Here is an 18,082-nt window from a genome sequence, read left to right as displayed (position 1 = left end):
CTTTTCCCTTTGTTCCACCTTATTCTATCCTCCAGCCTCCTTGTATAGGTTAGAATGCCATTCTGTCTTTTTAGATTCTTTTTGTTATTTTTCACATGGAATTCTTTATTCTATTTTGAGAGTAATACTTTGCCCCATCCCCACTCCTGAAAGACTAAACAACAAAGAGGCATTCCTCAAACCTTTTCATCTTTTTTTCAAGGAGGCTGAGAATTATGTTATTTCTATATTTGCTTCAGACAGTCTTCTGTCAATCTCAATAAGACATGCCCAAACCATCTCTACTTATTGCAAAGTTTGGTGTAAGGAAAATCTTCCTAACAATTAGAGTTATTAAAAAGTAAAATGGACTGTCTTAGATTATGAATTACCTCTACCAGTCACTGGAAGTCTTCAACAAAGGCTGTATGGCCATTTGTTGGATATTTTATAGAGAGGATTATATCTTAGAGTTTTACAAGGAATTTTCCAGGAGAACTATTTGCAAGAACAACAGCTGTCAGGGCGGCCAGGTGGTGCAGTGAGTAAGAGTGCTGGCCCCAGAGTTGGGAGGACCTGGGATTGGTTCCGGCCTCAGATACTTAACACCCACACAAAAAAAGCTGGCTGTGTAACCTTGGGCAAGTTACTTAACCCCAATTGCTTTAAAAAAAGAAAAAGAACAACAACAGTAGTCAAGGGCACTCTTTCCAGAGAGACCCTGGATTGTAGACTCCTTAATGGCAGAAATTATATTTTATACTTTTTATTCCCTATGTTACATAGAGGGGAAGGGAACAAGTATTTATTAAGCACCTGTGCCAGGCACTGTACTAAACGCACTAAAAATATTATCTCGTTGGTCTAGCATGATGCTAAGACATTAAAATTTGTTCAATAAATATTAGAAAAAATAAATTGCTCCAGTTGAATTGATCACTGTAAAGCACTCTACTGCTCATTAGTCTAAGTTAAAAAAAAATTAAGTTGACTCCCAAATAAACCATCTATTTCCTTTCTTTATTGTGCATGTGAATACTATAACTGATCTTCGGGGATGAACATGACTATTTGTTTCTCTAAGATTTAAAAAAAATTTAAACACTTGCCCAGGAGACCATCTTACTCTCAAGTGAATCAAGAAACATTGGAGCAGCTAAAGGGAATCCTCAGCTAATTTTCCCAATGAAATGGGTTTCAATGAAGTTAAAAGACTTACCCAAGGTCACATCATTCATAGGTGACAGAGTTAGGACTAGAACTCAGGTCTCATTATGTTTAGCCTGATATTCTCTTTTATGTCACCATCATGCCTGTTGACACACAGACTGAATTTGCTTAGCATCTCTGAAGGACAGTAGCAGAAATGACAATGACTAGAGCTGCTATCTCTGTGACTCAGTATCACCATCCACACCAGCTTCCAGATATCCTGAGGATATCTCCTGTACCCTACATGAGGATAAATTAATGACTATGAATCTTCTGACCTTACTCTCCTGGAGTGATGAATCTACATTATCCCTTCGGGTTCTAGGACTACCCTGAGAGTTTGACAGGTGTCTATAAGGCCATCAGCTGAGCCCCATCTGGCACCCCTGTTTGGTGCCAGTGAGTAGTACCTCAGTTCTATTAAGCCACTTAACATCAATTAGCTTTTACAAAAGGATATTTACTTTGAAGATAACTAAGAACAAAAGCATCAAAAATTTTCCGAACACCACATGGGCATATTCCTCCTTTTCTCACCTTGGTCTCTAGGGAGAGTGGGCTCAAAGCTAACATATCTTCTGCAAAGCATTGGTTTCAACAATTTTACATCCAGATGAGGTATGAATAATAAATGAGTCCTTATCTCAGCTCCTCTTGGCTGGGTTCTGAAGGTCATTCCTTGCTTGTCAGGGCATTGATGCTAGATTGCCTGCAAAACTCTGAGTGAAATCAAATTTCTAGACTCACTCTCTCTCTCTCTCTAGACCTTTCAAAATTCAGATGGTTAGAACTTCCTGATTAATCTATTTCAACAAAAAAGGAAAAGGACAAATGTTAAGGCAGGCAAAGAAATGAGGCCTATTTTCATGGGATTGTATGAATTTGGAAGGGAGCCAAGACCTCTTCCCTTATGCCACTATGTCTCACTGCATTTACTTAGCACAGTGTTCAGTATAGAGTAGGTGCTTAATAAATGTTTATTGACTGACCAGACACTATCAGCAAAGGAGTCAAAGTGATCCACCAAGAATACAGCCATGCAGAATGGCCCAGCCCCTGGTCATTGGTGCCTTTTTGAAGGCAACCTCAGTTCAGTCCATACTAATACAGCCAATAAAAAATGTTCCTTTTAAACATGTGGTTATTAGACTGTAATCAGTTACAGAATGTATACATGTCCTCAAATCTCTCTCGGGCACTTCTATTACTTGTCATCATGACTCTCCCAAAAGCAGGTTCCCCCAGTCTCTTCACAGGGGAAGACAATGTCAGAGGGGTGCTTGTGCCAGATCCCCTTGCAAATGAAAGAATAAAAAAAAATTACTTACTAAGTGTTTACTATATGCCAAGTACTTTGCTAAATACTTAAGATACAAATATGAAAGAGAATATGAATATGAAGTCCCTGATGTCATGGAATTTATAATCTAATACATGTATAAAGGAGTAGTACCTAGGAAAGGGAGAGATGAACTGGGAAGCATTGGTACCCTCTCATATTCTTGGTACACAAAGAGCCTAAGTAGTTTACTAATACAGTGAAATCCCTACTTAGAGGTTTAATAACAGAATAGACACTCGTCTGTCTCTGATTGGGTAATAAACCTACCTATGAGCAAAGGAATGTCTGCAGAAGTCAGCTTTGAGACTACAAAAAGGCTGGATGCCAGATGGTAACTGATTACTATCTATCTTGAGAAATTAGACATTAGTTCTAACTTGATGTACTTTATGGAACTGGGACTTCATGTGATAAGGCTGCACCAGGTTCAACTGTAAAAGACAATGAAATGAAAGTTTCAACAATAGTACAGTACCCCCATGTAACTGGGGTTAGAAGACCTCAATTTGAGGCTAGGTTTTACCCCTTACTAACTATATGACTTTGAGCATGTAATTTCCCTTTCTGTGACTCAATTTCCTCATCTGGAAAATGAAGGGTCAGGACCAGATGACTTTTAAGTTTCATTCTGGCTTTAAATCAATGATCCTAGGATCCTAAGTAAATTAACTTTTCTGAGTCTTTTTCCTCATTCATAAAATAGGATTAGTAACACTATATCTACCTCACAAGGAAGTTGTAAAAGGAGATAAAGTACTTTGCATCCATAAAGTTCCAGGTAAATATGAGCTATTATTATTTGTTATTTTTAGCCTAGAGTGATAAGCATAAAATCAATAATAAACATACCTTTGAAGTATGAGCAGCAGGAGTTGAATTATGCAACTGAGAAAGTGATTGAAGATAACTTTGTCTAGATCTCTCCTTTGTCCCAACATACACTACTACTACAACTACTGTTGTACACTTATTTGTGTATGTCGTATTTTTCCTCCTTTTATCCCCAGCACCTAGCATGGTGTTTTGTATACTATGCACATCCAATATGTGTTTTGAATTAAATTGAATCAAATTGAAATGTACTTCTGCCATCTTCCAAACTAAAATGCACTTTCAGGTACTTTATTTACTCTCTCTTCTTCAAAACTTTAAAAAGTATCTAAGTTAAAGTAATTTAGAAAGTTAGTGGTTAGCCAAATCTTGAGTAATTTCTTATTTTTCTAAAGATTTCTGTTCCTTTTTTTCCTTCCCAATCTTAACAGTTCACAATCTAACTGAGGAAATGAAGTAGAAAGAAGTGTACATTCTAGAGGAAATGACTCAGTGCATTGCGTATTTGTTACAGATTCAGATATGATACTTATAGCAGCTGGTACCAAGTACTCAGTTCCAGTAACAATCTTTAAGAGGATTTTGGGGAGAAAGATCAACTGAGATGAAGTGGGATAAAAACTAAATCATTTTTCTAAAAATTATTATTTATTTGTTTTTTAATAATCAAGGATTTATTTTTCAATCCCACCTCCCATTCACTAAAAAGATAGGAAGAGAGAGAGAGAGAGAGAAAGAAAGAAAGAAAGAAAGAAAGAAAGAAAGAAAGAAAGAAAGAAAGAAAGAAAGAAAGAAAGAAAGAAAGAAAGAAAGAAAGGAGGAAGAAGGGAGGAAGAAATAAGGGAGGGAGGGAGGGAGGGAGGAAGGAAGGAAGGAAGGAAGGAAGGAAGGAAGGAAGGAAGGAAGGAAGGAAGGAAGGAAGGAAGGAAGGAAGGAAGGAAGGGTGATAGAAAGGAGAGAGAAAGAAAAAGAAAAGTCAAAGGGTATGAACTATTTAGTAACTGTGTATAATTCTAAATTGCTCTCCTGAATGGTTGGACACATTCATAACTCCATAAATATTACATCAATGTGCCTGTTTTCCCAATGTCTTCCAATACTTGTCACTTTTTGTTGTTATCTCTGTCAATATAATGGGTTGATTGAATCAAATTGAATATCAGAATTACATTAATTTCTCTGATTATTAGTGACTTTAATGTTTTTTCTGTGGCTATATAGATCCTTGATTTTTTCCTTTGAAAACTATCTGTTAATATCTTTACATCATTTATGAATTTGGGAATGGCTCTTATTCTTAACTTTTTTTAAAGCAATTGGGGTTAAGTAACTTGCTCAAGGTTACAGGGCCAGGTGTTTCTGAGTGGGTGCTAAGTATCTGAGCCCGGATTCGATCCCAGGTCTCCCAACTCTGGGGCCAGAGCTCTTACTCACTGCACCGCCTTGGCCGCTCTATTCTTAACCTTTTAAATCAGTTTCTTATGTGTATTGTAAATTGACCTTTATTAGAAAAACTTGCTTCAAAGATTTTTTCCTAGTTAATTTTCTTCCTTTTTATCTTAAATGTATTCAATCAGTTTGTATAAAAGCTTTTAAATTTTATACAATCAGGATTATCTATTTAATCTTTTACAATCCTCTCTATCCCTTGTTTGGAGGAAATTAGATTTAGACCAGCCTCTTACCCCTTCTACCAAAATAAACTCCAAATGGATACTTGACTTAGATATAAAGTCACAAAATATTAGTTGATCTTATACCTATTGTATGCCACACACTGTGCTAAGTGCTTCAAAATATTATCGATTTGATCCTCATAACAATACTGTGATTAATAGCTATTTGACATTAGACAAATCACTTAAATTATCTGATCCTCAATTTCTTTTTCTAAAAAATAGAAATAGTACTTACACTACCTTAAACTTACACTACATACAATACCTTATAAACTTTAAGCTTATGTTTAAGCAGGTGCCATTATAATCTCCATTTTTACAGCTGAGGAAACTAATATAAACAGAGGAGAAGTGACTTGCCCAGGATCAAACATCTGTTAAGTATCTGAGGTCAGATTTGAACTCAGGTCTTCCTGACTCCAGGCTCTGTCCACTGTGCCAGAGCATTATAAACATATTAGAGAAACGAAAATTTCCTGTCAGATCTATGGATAAGGGAAGAGTTCAAAATCTGATAGTATGGGTATACAAGTAATACTTTTAATATAATCCTTTTGCTCTCATTTTCTTTTGTTGTTTTGGGCAGTTAGGTGGTGCAGTGGATAGAGTGCTAGGCTGGAGTCAGGAAAACTTGTCTTCCTGAGTTCAAATCACACATTAACTAATGGTATGACCCTGGGCAAGTCACTTAACCCTATTTGCTTCAGTTTCCTCATCTAAAAAATCAACTGGAGAAGGAAATGGCAAGCCAGTCTTTGCCAAGAAAACCCCAAATAAGGTCACAAAGAGCCAGACATGACTGAATAACAAATTTTTTTGCTTCCACAAATATTTTATTGGGGTGGGGGAGGGCAGGGAAGGGAGATAGTAGAATTATATCATGGAAGAACTAGATTTCAAGTCAGAAGAAGTGGGTGCTGGTTCTGCCATTTACTAGCATTTGACATTAAACAAGTCACTTAAACTATCTGATCCTCAGTTTCTTTTCCTATAAAATAGAAATAATATAAACTTTAATCTTTAAATTCATAGAATTTTACACTGGGTGAGATCCTAGAGACCATCTATGACCACTTATAATTTTGAATATTAATGACTTAATTCATTTATAAAAAGAAAACTACTTACAGAATGGATAATGCCTATTTGCTGTGTAAAACCTACCTCACTAAATTTGGTGAGATTATAATGAAATAATATGTAAAGTTCTTTATAAACTCAAAAGCACTGTTGAAATGGTGAAGATAATGATGATCTAATATAACTCCTTTGGTATGTATGCATGTGTGTATTGTATATAATGAAATTGTGGTCCAAGAAGGTTATGTAAGATGCTCTCTGGAGTCACATGAGTAATAAGTAACAGACCCAAGGTTTCAAACCAGATCATTTGATTTCAAATCCATTATTGTTTCTACTAAACAACCCTGTCTAGGTCAGCTACTACATGCATTAATATTCAAAATTATAAGTGGTCATAAATGGTCTCTAGGATCTCATCCAGTGCAAAATTCTATGAACTTGAAGCTTAAAGTTTATAAGGTATTGTCTGTTTAAGGTAGTGTAAGTACTATTTCTATTTTATAGAAAAAGAAATTGAGGACCAAATAATTTAAGTGACTTGTCTAATGTCAAATAGCTATTAATCACATATTACAGATGAGGAAGGCCTCATTAAGTCAGCAAAGGTCACAAAATCAGTTGTCAGGATTCAAAATAGTACCCAGGTGCCCACAATCCATTGGTGAGAACTTTGGGAACAGAAGTGAGGACAATTTGAACAGAATTGTAAACATGAATATCACGTTGCCATAAATCATTTGGATTCAAATGGAGATGAGAGAAATGTAAAAACAAGTTAGAAGTGTGATGAGATAGTTCTGTAACTTTCTGAAAAATCTATTAAACCTAATTATTCACTAATTTATTCAACAAATAAGACCTAACATTCATATAATAGCTAGTTTCTTATAGTGCTTTAAGATTGGTAAAGTGCTTGGTAAATATTATCTAATTGTATGTTTAAAGCAACCCCAAATGATAGATATCATTACACACTTTTTATAGATGAAGAAACTGTTAAATAACTTGCCCAAGTACACACTGCTAATGAGTTTTAAGTGTGCTTTGAACTCAGATCTTCCTAACTTCAAGTCTAGCACTCTATCCACTGTGACACATAGCTCCCTAAATCCTTTCAATCTGCAAAACAAGATAGCAAGGTATAGTGAACAAAGTGTTAAACCTGGAGTTAGGAAGACCTGGGTTCAGATCCCATCTCTGATACTAGCTTTGTGACCTTGGAAAGTCCTGTAACTTCTCTGTGCTTCTGGTCATTTTCTAAAATGAAATTATTTTTCAATACTGTAAATTTTCAATACTGTAAAGAGTTCTATGTTAGTAGGAGAAACACAAAGATTAAATAAAACACTAGTCCCTTACCCCTGCAAAGCTTGCAGTCTAATAGGAAATATACCACATTCTCAAATTATTAGAGTACAAAACAATGCATAAGACAGATGAAAACAAAATTTTTTGTGAAAACTGAGGGAAGACAGGTTACTATCAAAGAGTCAAGGAAGTCTTCCTGGAGGAGGTGACATTTGAGTGGGCTATGTTAACAAGGATTTTGAAAGGAGGAAATAGAAAGTTAAAAATACCCATTTGGCAGTATATCAGGTATTTAATAGTTCCAAATCTTAATACTATGTGGTTTTATAATTTTTAAAAGAAAACTTAGTATCACAATATAATGTAAACTAAACAAATTCTAAACTAAACAAAAAGCATTTGTCAAAATTGCCTGTTTTTTTTTTCAATGGTGGAAAATTATCTTTTTGTCATTTTACTCCCTTATTGGAAATGATAAACTTTGTGGGTCTACTGTTTGATATATTTAACTCACAAGATGTCACCTTTCCATTTCTTCCAATGACTCTGGGCATATTTAAAATAATGTCTCTCAGTCAGGTTCTCCACAACAATCATTTTTGAAGAGTTACAAAAAATAATTGAATACAGACCCTCATATTGATTGCATTATTAATTAAATCTCTATGGCTTTTGTTCTGTATATTTATTTTGGGTCAAACAAAAGATACCCTGTTCTTTTTCTAAAGTCCATTGATTAAAAGTACAAATGTTAGGTAACTCTACTGTTCCCACCCACTTTAAACATGACTCCTTTCCTCATCCTCCATCAACTTCTCCTCCATTATCTTAATGGATAAATCAAGGTCCAAAATACATGTGGTATTGTAATGCGAATGTAAATTTTAAAGATCTTCCCTGCCCCTAGGCTAAAGTGCACCTGAAGCCTGGGGTGGGAGGCTTGTTTTTCAGTAGATACTTCTTGATTGGCCAGTGAGTCAATAAGGTTGTTACATTCTCTGAGCCAGGAGAAGGCTATATAAGCCCTGATGTGTAGCTTTGTTTTGGGACTCACTTTGAGAAGTATTCTGTGATTTGATCTGAGTTCTGGGAAGCCGTTGTTGAGAGTCCCCCGGCTTTGAAAAACCCAGAATGTGGAAACCCAGATGTTGACTGGGTATGGATGTAATGGTTGGACAGTTTGGAAATCTGTCTACTTGATGTTTCTGTCTTGATAATTATGCCTGTATACTTTGAGGTTCAGGGTGCTGACCTTTTCTCCTGAACAAGGTAAATGATATATGTCTGCCTGATTAAAGTAAGCTTGTTAACCCATTTTGAGTTGCTTTCCTTTAACAAAGCAGATCCAAGAACCTGTGGTAGCTGCAAACCCTGAGGATACTTGGGGTGCTTGCTGCTACAGGTATGTGTACGTGTGTGTTTGTGTGTTTATATGTCTAGCACACTTAGAGTATCACAGTGATCCTCAGAATAACATATATAAAAGTATTGCTCCTTGTGGTTCTACCAATATTATGTACTACCATAAATTTAACTCCATACCTTAAATTGATCTGCCCTCTCAATTCAAATGTTTTTTTACTAGTTACACAGAGTTGGGTAAGGCCAAAATTGGATGTCCTCCATGAGGAAAACTGAGCAAAGCCTTCATGATAATAGGACAGTCTCCAGAAGCAACAAGCCACTTCTGCCACATTTCCATCTTGCAAAAGGGTAGGCTGTTCCATAGACTACAAGGTAAATGCTCTGTGGATCTCTCTATAATAGTCCAAACTTCAGAAAGGGATAAAAAGGCATTGATGTTTATGTTGCTAAGGTGTTATGTCACTATAATTTTAGTGATGGTGTGAAATGGAAGAAAGACAAGCTGGAAGTGGAGTGAGAAAAGCTTGGTTCTAGCAAAGAGGTATGGTGGAAAGAACATGAATTTGGAGTAGGAGGACCTGAATTCAAATCCTGATTTTGCTACCTGAGATCCTGGGACTCTTGGGTAAATCATTCCATTTTTCTAGGTCTCGATTTTAACTTCTATAAAGTGATAGAGTTGGACTGTATGATTTCTAAGGTCTTTTACAAGGTCCCTCTAAATCCCGTAACAACTTGATAACCATGTACCTTAAGTAAATCACTTAACCACTCAGAGCTTGGGAATCTCTGGGGGATTATACTTCTATGACTGCCTACCTAACAAGGATGTTGGAAGGATTGAATGAGATAATGATTTTACCTTGGCTGATTTCTTTTTCAAAGAATTCTCTCTTAAAAATAAAAGTAATATACATATTTTCTAGCAACATGAAATACCTCTTCTCACATGGAATTATGCTTTCTCCCATAGATCAGATTGACAGAGTGCTCCATATTCCCAAGGGAAATTTTCTAGCTTTATTTTTAATGAGGAAAAAAGAAATCATTTCATAGGGGGAAACTGGTGATGGATGTAACAGTTTTAATTTTATTTCTCACATGAAAATCTGTCTATGTTGTGTGTGGTAGAGAAAACATCATAATTAATGTGTATGTGTTTACTTTTTGCTTTCAAAATATTTTTCAAAATACACAAATTCAAGGAAAATGTTAAATTACTTTAAAATGCTATGAATGTGACTTCTTAAAAAGAACCTAATATCTCAGACATCATGGGAAAACATCTAGACCTTAGTGAATGACCTTAGCATTTATCTATACTTATATACATCCATTCACTCATTGAGCTTGCCCTGGAGAAACTTATATTATTGTTTTATTAAAAAAGTTGGAATTTTAGTCCTTAGCTAAGTACACGCAAAAATGAAGTTAAAAAAGTTATGTAGTTCATAGCTTGGATTTTTAAGTTAGAAGATACTTTTAGAGGTCATCTAGTCCAAGCCCCTCATTTTGCAGATGAGGAAATTGAAGCCCAAAAAGATTAAGGTTGCCCAAGATAACATAAATAGGTAGCAGTAGAACCGGTATTAGAATTCAGATTTACTATTTCTTAGGTTGGTGCACTTTCTATTATCCCATGTTGGCCTCTCCAAGTTACTTCAGTCAGTAAAGACAACTGAACAAATATTTGCATCACTTCTTCATTGAGGTTTTTCTATGTAGACAGAACTTTCACATGGCCGAACAGGGAAAAAAAAATTGGGTTTTTTTTCCCTTTCCTATGGTTAAAATACATGACTGTATGTCTCCTAAATGGATTTCTAATATAGGTAAGAATCAGCAAACCTATTTGAGCTTCAAATTTTCTCACCCAAAAGACCATTCTACCTGGGGAAGGCAGAAATATCTCCAGTCAAAAAAAACCAAAATAATCAGACCTGCACCAAGATAAAAAAACACATTCCTGGGTGACATGGAAAGAAATTTGAAATGAATAGGTTATAAGGCTTTCCTTGGTTTGTACTTTTTCGGTTTGTTTTGATAAGTACTGAGTAATTGCTCTTTGGTCCTTTATTTTCTCTAAAGTAAACTTTCCCTACAGTCAGAAAGAAAAAAAAAGTAAGGTCATTGTTTTCATCCTTGATTTTCATAATTTGCTTTTAATCTTCAAGAGAAAAAAATCTAGCTATTACATGAGACACTTGGACACCTGTACCACATGAAGTAAAATCATAACAAAGCACCTCATTGACCAACAGCAAAAGAATTCCTTCTGCTCCACCCTCCCTTCCCACCCTTTGGCAAAAGACTGAGTAAATAGCTAGGTTTAGTGCCAGTATTTTAAGGTCAACAAACTTCTGCTTTGTCAGTTGAACACAGGAATTAAATCAAGTACCTTTCATGGCAACACCCTCTCTTCTAGCCCCATGAATATCCAAGCTGGAATATTATTAGCAAAAGCTGGGTGCAGCAGATATTCTGACATGGTCACACATCACCTAGAAAATTGGGAGATGTCACCTTACTTGACCTTAGATTACGGAAATTGTGGATTCCTTTGCACTAGAGGGAACAAAGTACACACATGTGGAAGTGCAGAGGCATCATTACTAACTCCTACACTTTTGGATGATTTCACAGGGCTGTAGAGAAGAAAGAACTTCCTAAATCAGTCTATAAATTTGATTTCTTATTCAATGTTTTAAGTCTTTCTCTAGATCCTTTCCCTTCTAGATCTGGTTTCTTTGTGTGAAATGTAAGATCCTTGAAGGGAGAGACTGTTTAATTTTTCCTCTATATCCTCAATACCTAGCATAGTTTAGTAGATATTTAATAAATATTGATTGATTCTCAACATTCAATTTGCACATAGAGGTGAGACTTTCAGGCCATATCCATATTTGTATAATTCCCTACAGTACTGTTATATTCTAGCACAAATTATGGAATTCTTTCATGAAACTTGACATTTCATCTCTCATCTCTCTACCCTTCCAACCTGCACTCCTTTCTCATCTTTTAAAATCTATTTAAGGAACTGGCAATGTGTAGTCTGGAGAAGGTTCCTTGATTCCTGTCTTCAAGCACTTGAAGGGCTCTGGAGGAGAGATTTAACTTATTCTGTTTAGTCTCAGAGGACAGAACCAGGAAAAAGTGGGTAGAACTTGAAAAGATATAAATTGAGGCTTGTTGTCAAAAAAAACTTTCCAATAACTAGAACTGTCTAAAAGTAGATTGAGCTACCTCAAGAAACAGTAGGTTCCATGTCCTGAGAGGTCTTCAAACATTCGAGAACACTTGTCATGCATGTAACAGAAGGGATTCCTTTATCTATGGGATATACTAGAGGGCTACTGAATGCCTTTATGATTTTTAGCTTCTGCATTTCTGTAAATCCTCATCTTCCTTTGAGGTTTAGTTGAGGAACTACCTCCTGTTTCACTCTCTCCGATCTCAAATTACCTGGTATTGACTTACCTACATACAGGTTGTATCTCCTCCAGTAGATTATAAACTCCTTGAAGGTGAGAACTGTTCATGGCTATCTTTGTATCATCTTATACAATCACTTGCATATAGTTGGGCTTCAGTGCATATTTGTTGAAATTAATTGGTGCCATGTGGTGCAGTAGAAAGAAAGAAAGTCAGTTTTGGAGACACCTGTGCTCAAATTCTAGCCACATCATTTATTACTTGTGTGCTCTTAGACAAATAATTGAAGATAAAAATGATTAATATTAACTACCAGAGTCCCCAAAGTCCTGATTGGCCAATGAAAGTTGGCTAGTTACTCCAGCCATGCCTCTGTTAATTCCCTCACCATCTTTTTGCCAAATACTTTGCTACCATACATACACCTTCTATGCCATTTCCCACCCTTCAGTTCTAGAACAATAACTTCAACCATTATGGCCTCTGCTACCAGAAAGGGTATGCTAATTTACTTCCCTGTGACTCCACTTACAATCCCTGTAGCTTTCAAAACAAATAAATAAATTAATAAAAATAAAAACCTTTCTGGGCACCTTCTCCCTTTATGAATTAACCACCACCCCTTCCTTTAAGTTCCTCAGGGGAGCCAAGGGGCAAGGACTATCTTTGCTTTTGCATTTGTATCCCCACTACTTAGCAGAATGCTTGCAACCTAGTAAGCATTTAATAACTTTTTATTCATTCATTTTATCTTCTTTTACCCTTTGTAGTCCCATCACTCCCCTTAGCACTCAGGAACTTTACTTCTTCAAGGGTAAAGGATATCCTTGTGTGGGAGGGATCTCTTGTCACCAAGACAGCAGGTGGAGACCATTCTCCCAGGGTAAAAGTCATCACCTTGAAGCCAGTCCACTGAGGAGTTTCCCTGTAGGCAGCACTCCCTAATACTTCCCAGACAATAGACACAGTCTGTCACTGGATTTCTATTTGAAACCTTTTTTCTTTTGATAGGACCTACTAGAGTTTGTGTTTCATGTGCATAGCCTTCAGTCACCACCTGTGACCCTGAGATCAATGTGATATCAGAATAGGACTTTGTTATAATTCTTTAAAGTCATACTCTGTACCTTTAAAAAAAAAAGTTTTCTTTGCACATATTCTTATATCTCTGATGCATCTCTTTTCTTGTCTCTTTGTTCTTTCCTCATAATTGGTCTATAAGTTCTCTGAAGTCAAGGGACCATGTTTTCTATTACTTTTGTACCTCCACATATCCTATGAGAATAAATGATACTCATTTTTTTTTTGCCTTTTCGAGGGCAATTGGGGTTAAGTAACTTGCCCAAGATTACACAGCTAGTTTTTTTTTGTGTGGGTGTTAAGTGTCTGAGGCCAGAACCAAACTTGGATCCTCCTGACTCTGGGGCTGGCACTTCACTCACTGTGCCACCTAGCTGCTCCTAATACTTGCAGGTGGTAGTCTTATTACCGTGTTTCCCCGATGATAAGACACTGTCTTATTATTTTTTTGGACAGAAAAACACCAGAGGGCTTATTTTCAGGGGAGGGCTTATTTTAATGAACATTGACAGCAATTTTAATAAACAGGTAAATGTGAACAAAAAAGTGTACCTTTATTCAATAAGCAAATCACTGGGGAAGAACAGGATGACGCGCTCACTGCTGCAGTTCTGATTGGATGCAGCTCGGAGCGCGGCGTGTGTTTCACCGGGGGGGCAGGGGAGACGGTGCATACAGAGGGTACCGTAATATAGCGTGTAGCGCAGGGGATCACCTTCACTACAGTAGCAATCTCAATAGGGCTTATTTTCGGGGGAGGGCTCATTTTAGAGGAATCTTGCACAGTAAGTGGAGGGCTTATTTTCGGGATAGGTCTTAATTATCGGGGAAACACGGTAATAAAATCTTCTTCTACTTGGTCCTATTGAAGTAGCCAAGATAGAGCCAAGAATCCATGACAGAAAAGTCTGCTCAAGAAAACAAGCTATGCTAAGTAATGCCATAACTTCATTTAGCCCCCTCCCATTAGAGAGCAGTGAGTCAAGGAAACAGAAACTAAACATTGAAATAGTTGAGCTGATTCAGAATGGGCATTGTGAACCACTACTTCTTTGGAGTTCTGTTCTTCTTCCTAGACTCCCCTACTCCCTCCTATTTTCACAATAATAAAGGGGTCTTTCCAACATTGGCTGCCAAACCTTAATCTTGTCATAGTTTTCTACCAAAGACCCTAAAATTACAAAAAAAGAAACACAGCCCAAACCTTTTTAAAAACGGTTTGTGTTTTCTTTTTTGTTTTAGTTTATTCCAAGATGTTGGGAAAGAAGGCCCAAGTGGTAAGATATCTGCTTTCATTCTTAAATAATTATGGCATTCAATATGACCAAAGGGGACAAGGTCCTGGCCCTCTACCTCCTTTCCGCAATTCACATAGCTAATAGTCAGATGCCTCCAGGAGGGGATCTGAACTAGAAACAAAAAGAAAAGGCAGAGATAGAACTTTTGAGATAACTTTGTGCATTCCTAGTCCTGCCCCAATACAGACCCACACCTCCAGAGACAATGAGCTACTATTAAATCAATAAAGTTAGTTTGACAGAAAGGTGGGGCTCCCATAAGATAGAAGGGTTCCAGAAAAAGAGGGCACTGCTCTTAGAATAGACCACAGTGTTTCTTATAAAATTCCTTTTTCCCAGGTTCTTTCAATCACCACATCTGGGAAAATTTAAGGCCTATCTCTTTCTCTAAATCTTGACTATTCTTCTTCTGGATGTTCTTTGATCAGGAAGATATGGATAATGCTAACTCAGGTCCCCATTTCCACCAAGAAGCCTTCATTCAGTTTGGAAAGGGGAATCCAGATGTGTTTCCATTATTTCAGCAGACTTTCAGAAAGGCATCACTCCAGAATCCGAAAAAGAGTAGGAAAAGAGGTAAGGTTTTATTAAATCCTCATCTTCTGTTCTCTTCTATTCCACAAAGATTTCTTAAGCACCTGCCATTTGCAAGGCATTATCTTGAGGGTCTATGTAGTACCTCTGAAAAGATGTCCAGTTCATTTTTTTCCCAGCCTTCCTGCTAAGCAAGAGATTCAGTTGCCACATGGATTTTATACTTTGATCATCAAGAAACCCCAAACAACTAGATCTTATATCAAACTAGCCATTTTTTTGGTCACTTCATGTTATTGTCATTGTCTGATTATTGCAATGGTCCTAATAGCCAAGTTGAATTGACTACTCCATCAATTCACCTGACTTACCAATAAACAATCCAGTCATGAGTATGCCAGACCAAGTACATGTAATTACTTTGTCATCAGACTCATTCTTTATCACTTCAGTCAGCTACCAATTCACCCCAAATGATAGATGGGGAGGATATTAGTTAGGCAGTTTAGGGTAGCCATATGTGCCACAGGAGTGTAGGGAGGGAGAAGAAGTGGATAATCCTCAAGACGCCACTGCACCACTTCCTCCCTCTATCATGACCATGTTAAGGCAGTTCATGCCTTCTGAGGCAACTCAAAGAGGTGCTTTGACTCTAAGAGACTCTTTGGGGGAAGTGATGGGTACTATATTGTGATCTAGAGCAAGTGATTTTGATGAAGAAAAAAGGGGAGGGAAAGAAAGTAATCAATGGAACTGCATAGGGAACTTTCTAATAAGCTTAGATTTTTTTAAAGGTAGAACAAAAGATGGAATAATAATAATAATACCTTTAAGTAGCACTTTAAGGTTGTCAAAACACTTAAAAATATTATTTTATTTTACCCTTACAATAATCCTAGTTAGTAAGTGTTATTATTATTTCCATTTTAAAGATGAAGATACTGAGGCAGTTAGTGGTTGGTGGCTTGCCCTGAGTGACAAGATTAGCATCTGAGGCAGGATTTGAACTGAGGTCTTCCAGACTCCAAGTACCATGCTCCATTTACTTCATTATCTAGCAAAACAAGGTCAGTGTTTGTTTGGAATTGGTTGAATGGTCAGACTCAAAGAATGTCAACCACATTTGCTAGGTATATTCCCTTGACCCTGTGCTCTTTAACATTTTAACCAATTGATTTTGATAGAGGTATAGGTGATATCAGATTTGAAGATGACCCAAAATTAGGGAAGATAGTTGGTCAGGATCTCTAAAGTGGGTTAGCGGATAGAGAATTGGACTTGGAATCTGGAAAACCAGAGCTCAAATCCAGTCTCAGATCCTTACAAGCTGTGTGATCCTAGGCAAATTATTTAATCACTGTCTTAGTTTTCTTGTCTGTAAAATGGAAATAATAATAATAACACCTACTTGTTGTTATGAGGATCAGTTGAGAGAATATTTGTGAAATTCTATGTAAGTGCTAGTTATTAGTACTATTATTTATAGGTTAGATAGAAAATTCAGCTATCTCTAATAAGATGAAACTTAGTAGGAATAAATATCAAGTCTTACATTTACACTCTCAAAAAACAACTTTATTTTTTATATTTATATATCTTCTTTAGGCTTTCAAATTGTTATATTATCTGATTTGAGTCTCAGAACAAACCCTGCAAGGAATATAATGTAGATATTAACATACCCATTTTGCAAGACTCAAGCTCAGAGAGGATAAGTAATTTGTTGATCCTTATATAGCCAATAAATATCTGAAATGGGACTTCAACCCTCATTTTCCTCACTGAAGGTTCAATGGATTTTTTTTTCATAAAATATCAGCTTTCCAATGATAAGATGGAGGAAGACAGTTAATCTAAAAAGATTTGGAAGTTTTAAGATATTACATGCTCAATATGAGCCAGTCACATGATTTAGCAACAACAACAACAAAAAAAAGATGTAATACAGTCTAAATTAATTACAAGACATATGATGTCCAGGAATAAGAAAATGTTAAGTCTCCTTGTACTTAGTCCTGGCCAGAGCACATTATGGATATTTAGGAAGGATAGTGATAAGATAAAAATGTTCAGATGAGGGCAAACATATGGTGACAGATCTTAATATCATACTAGATGAGGATGTCTTTAAGTAATCTGGAATGTTAAACCTGGGGGATAAAAAGAAAACTTGGGGTGGGGGATGAAAAATGACATGATAGTGGATTTTAAATATTTGGAAGTTGTCACATAGACAAGAGACCAGACTTGTTCTGCTTGGTCACAGAGGGGCAGAACTAGGATCAGTGTGTAAAAATGACAGAGTCAGATTTAGGCTTGAGGTAAGGAAAAATTTCCTAACAATTAGAGCCCTCCATAAGTGTCATGAGTTGTCTCATTCAATAGGGATTTTCCCTTTATTAGAAATATTGGGATTTCAGAAAAACCTAGAAAGATTTACATGAACTGATGCTGAGTGAATTGAGCAGAACCAGGAGAACACTGTCCACAATAACAATAACATTGTGCGATGACCAATTTTGTTAGACTTAGCTCTTCTCAGCAATGCAATGATCAAAAGCAATGGAAACAATTCCAAAAGACTCATGATGGAGAAAGCTATCCACATCCAGAGAAAGAATTATAGTCTGAATGCAGATCAAAGCATATTATTTTCTTTTTTATTGTTTTTTTTCTTTCTCATAGTTTTTCCCTTTTGTTCCAATTCTTCTTTCACAGCATAACTATTGTAGAAATGTTTAATATGATCATATATGTATAGCCTATATCATATTGCATGTCATCTTGGGAAGAAGGGAGTAGGGGGAGGGGGCAAATTTCAGAACTCAAAATCTTATAAAAGCAAATATTGGAAACTAAAAATTAATAGAAATTTTAAACATTTATAATTTTTTAAAATTTAAATAGAACTATTGAAATTAAGATAGGATAACTAC

Source organism: Petaurus breviceps, unplaced genomic scaffold (genome assembly GCF_028583685.1).
Source record: "Petaurus breviceps papuanus isolate PSGF00001 unplaced genomic scaffold, PetGlider_PUasm1.0 90897, whole genome shotgun sequence".
NCBI lineage: Eukaryota > Metazoa > Chordata > Mammalia > Diprotodontia > Petauridae > Petaurus > Petaurus breviceps.
Note: the sequence above shows the minus strand (reverse complement) of the source record.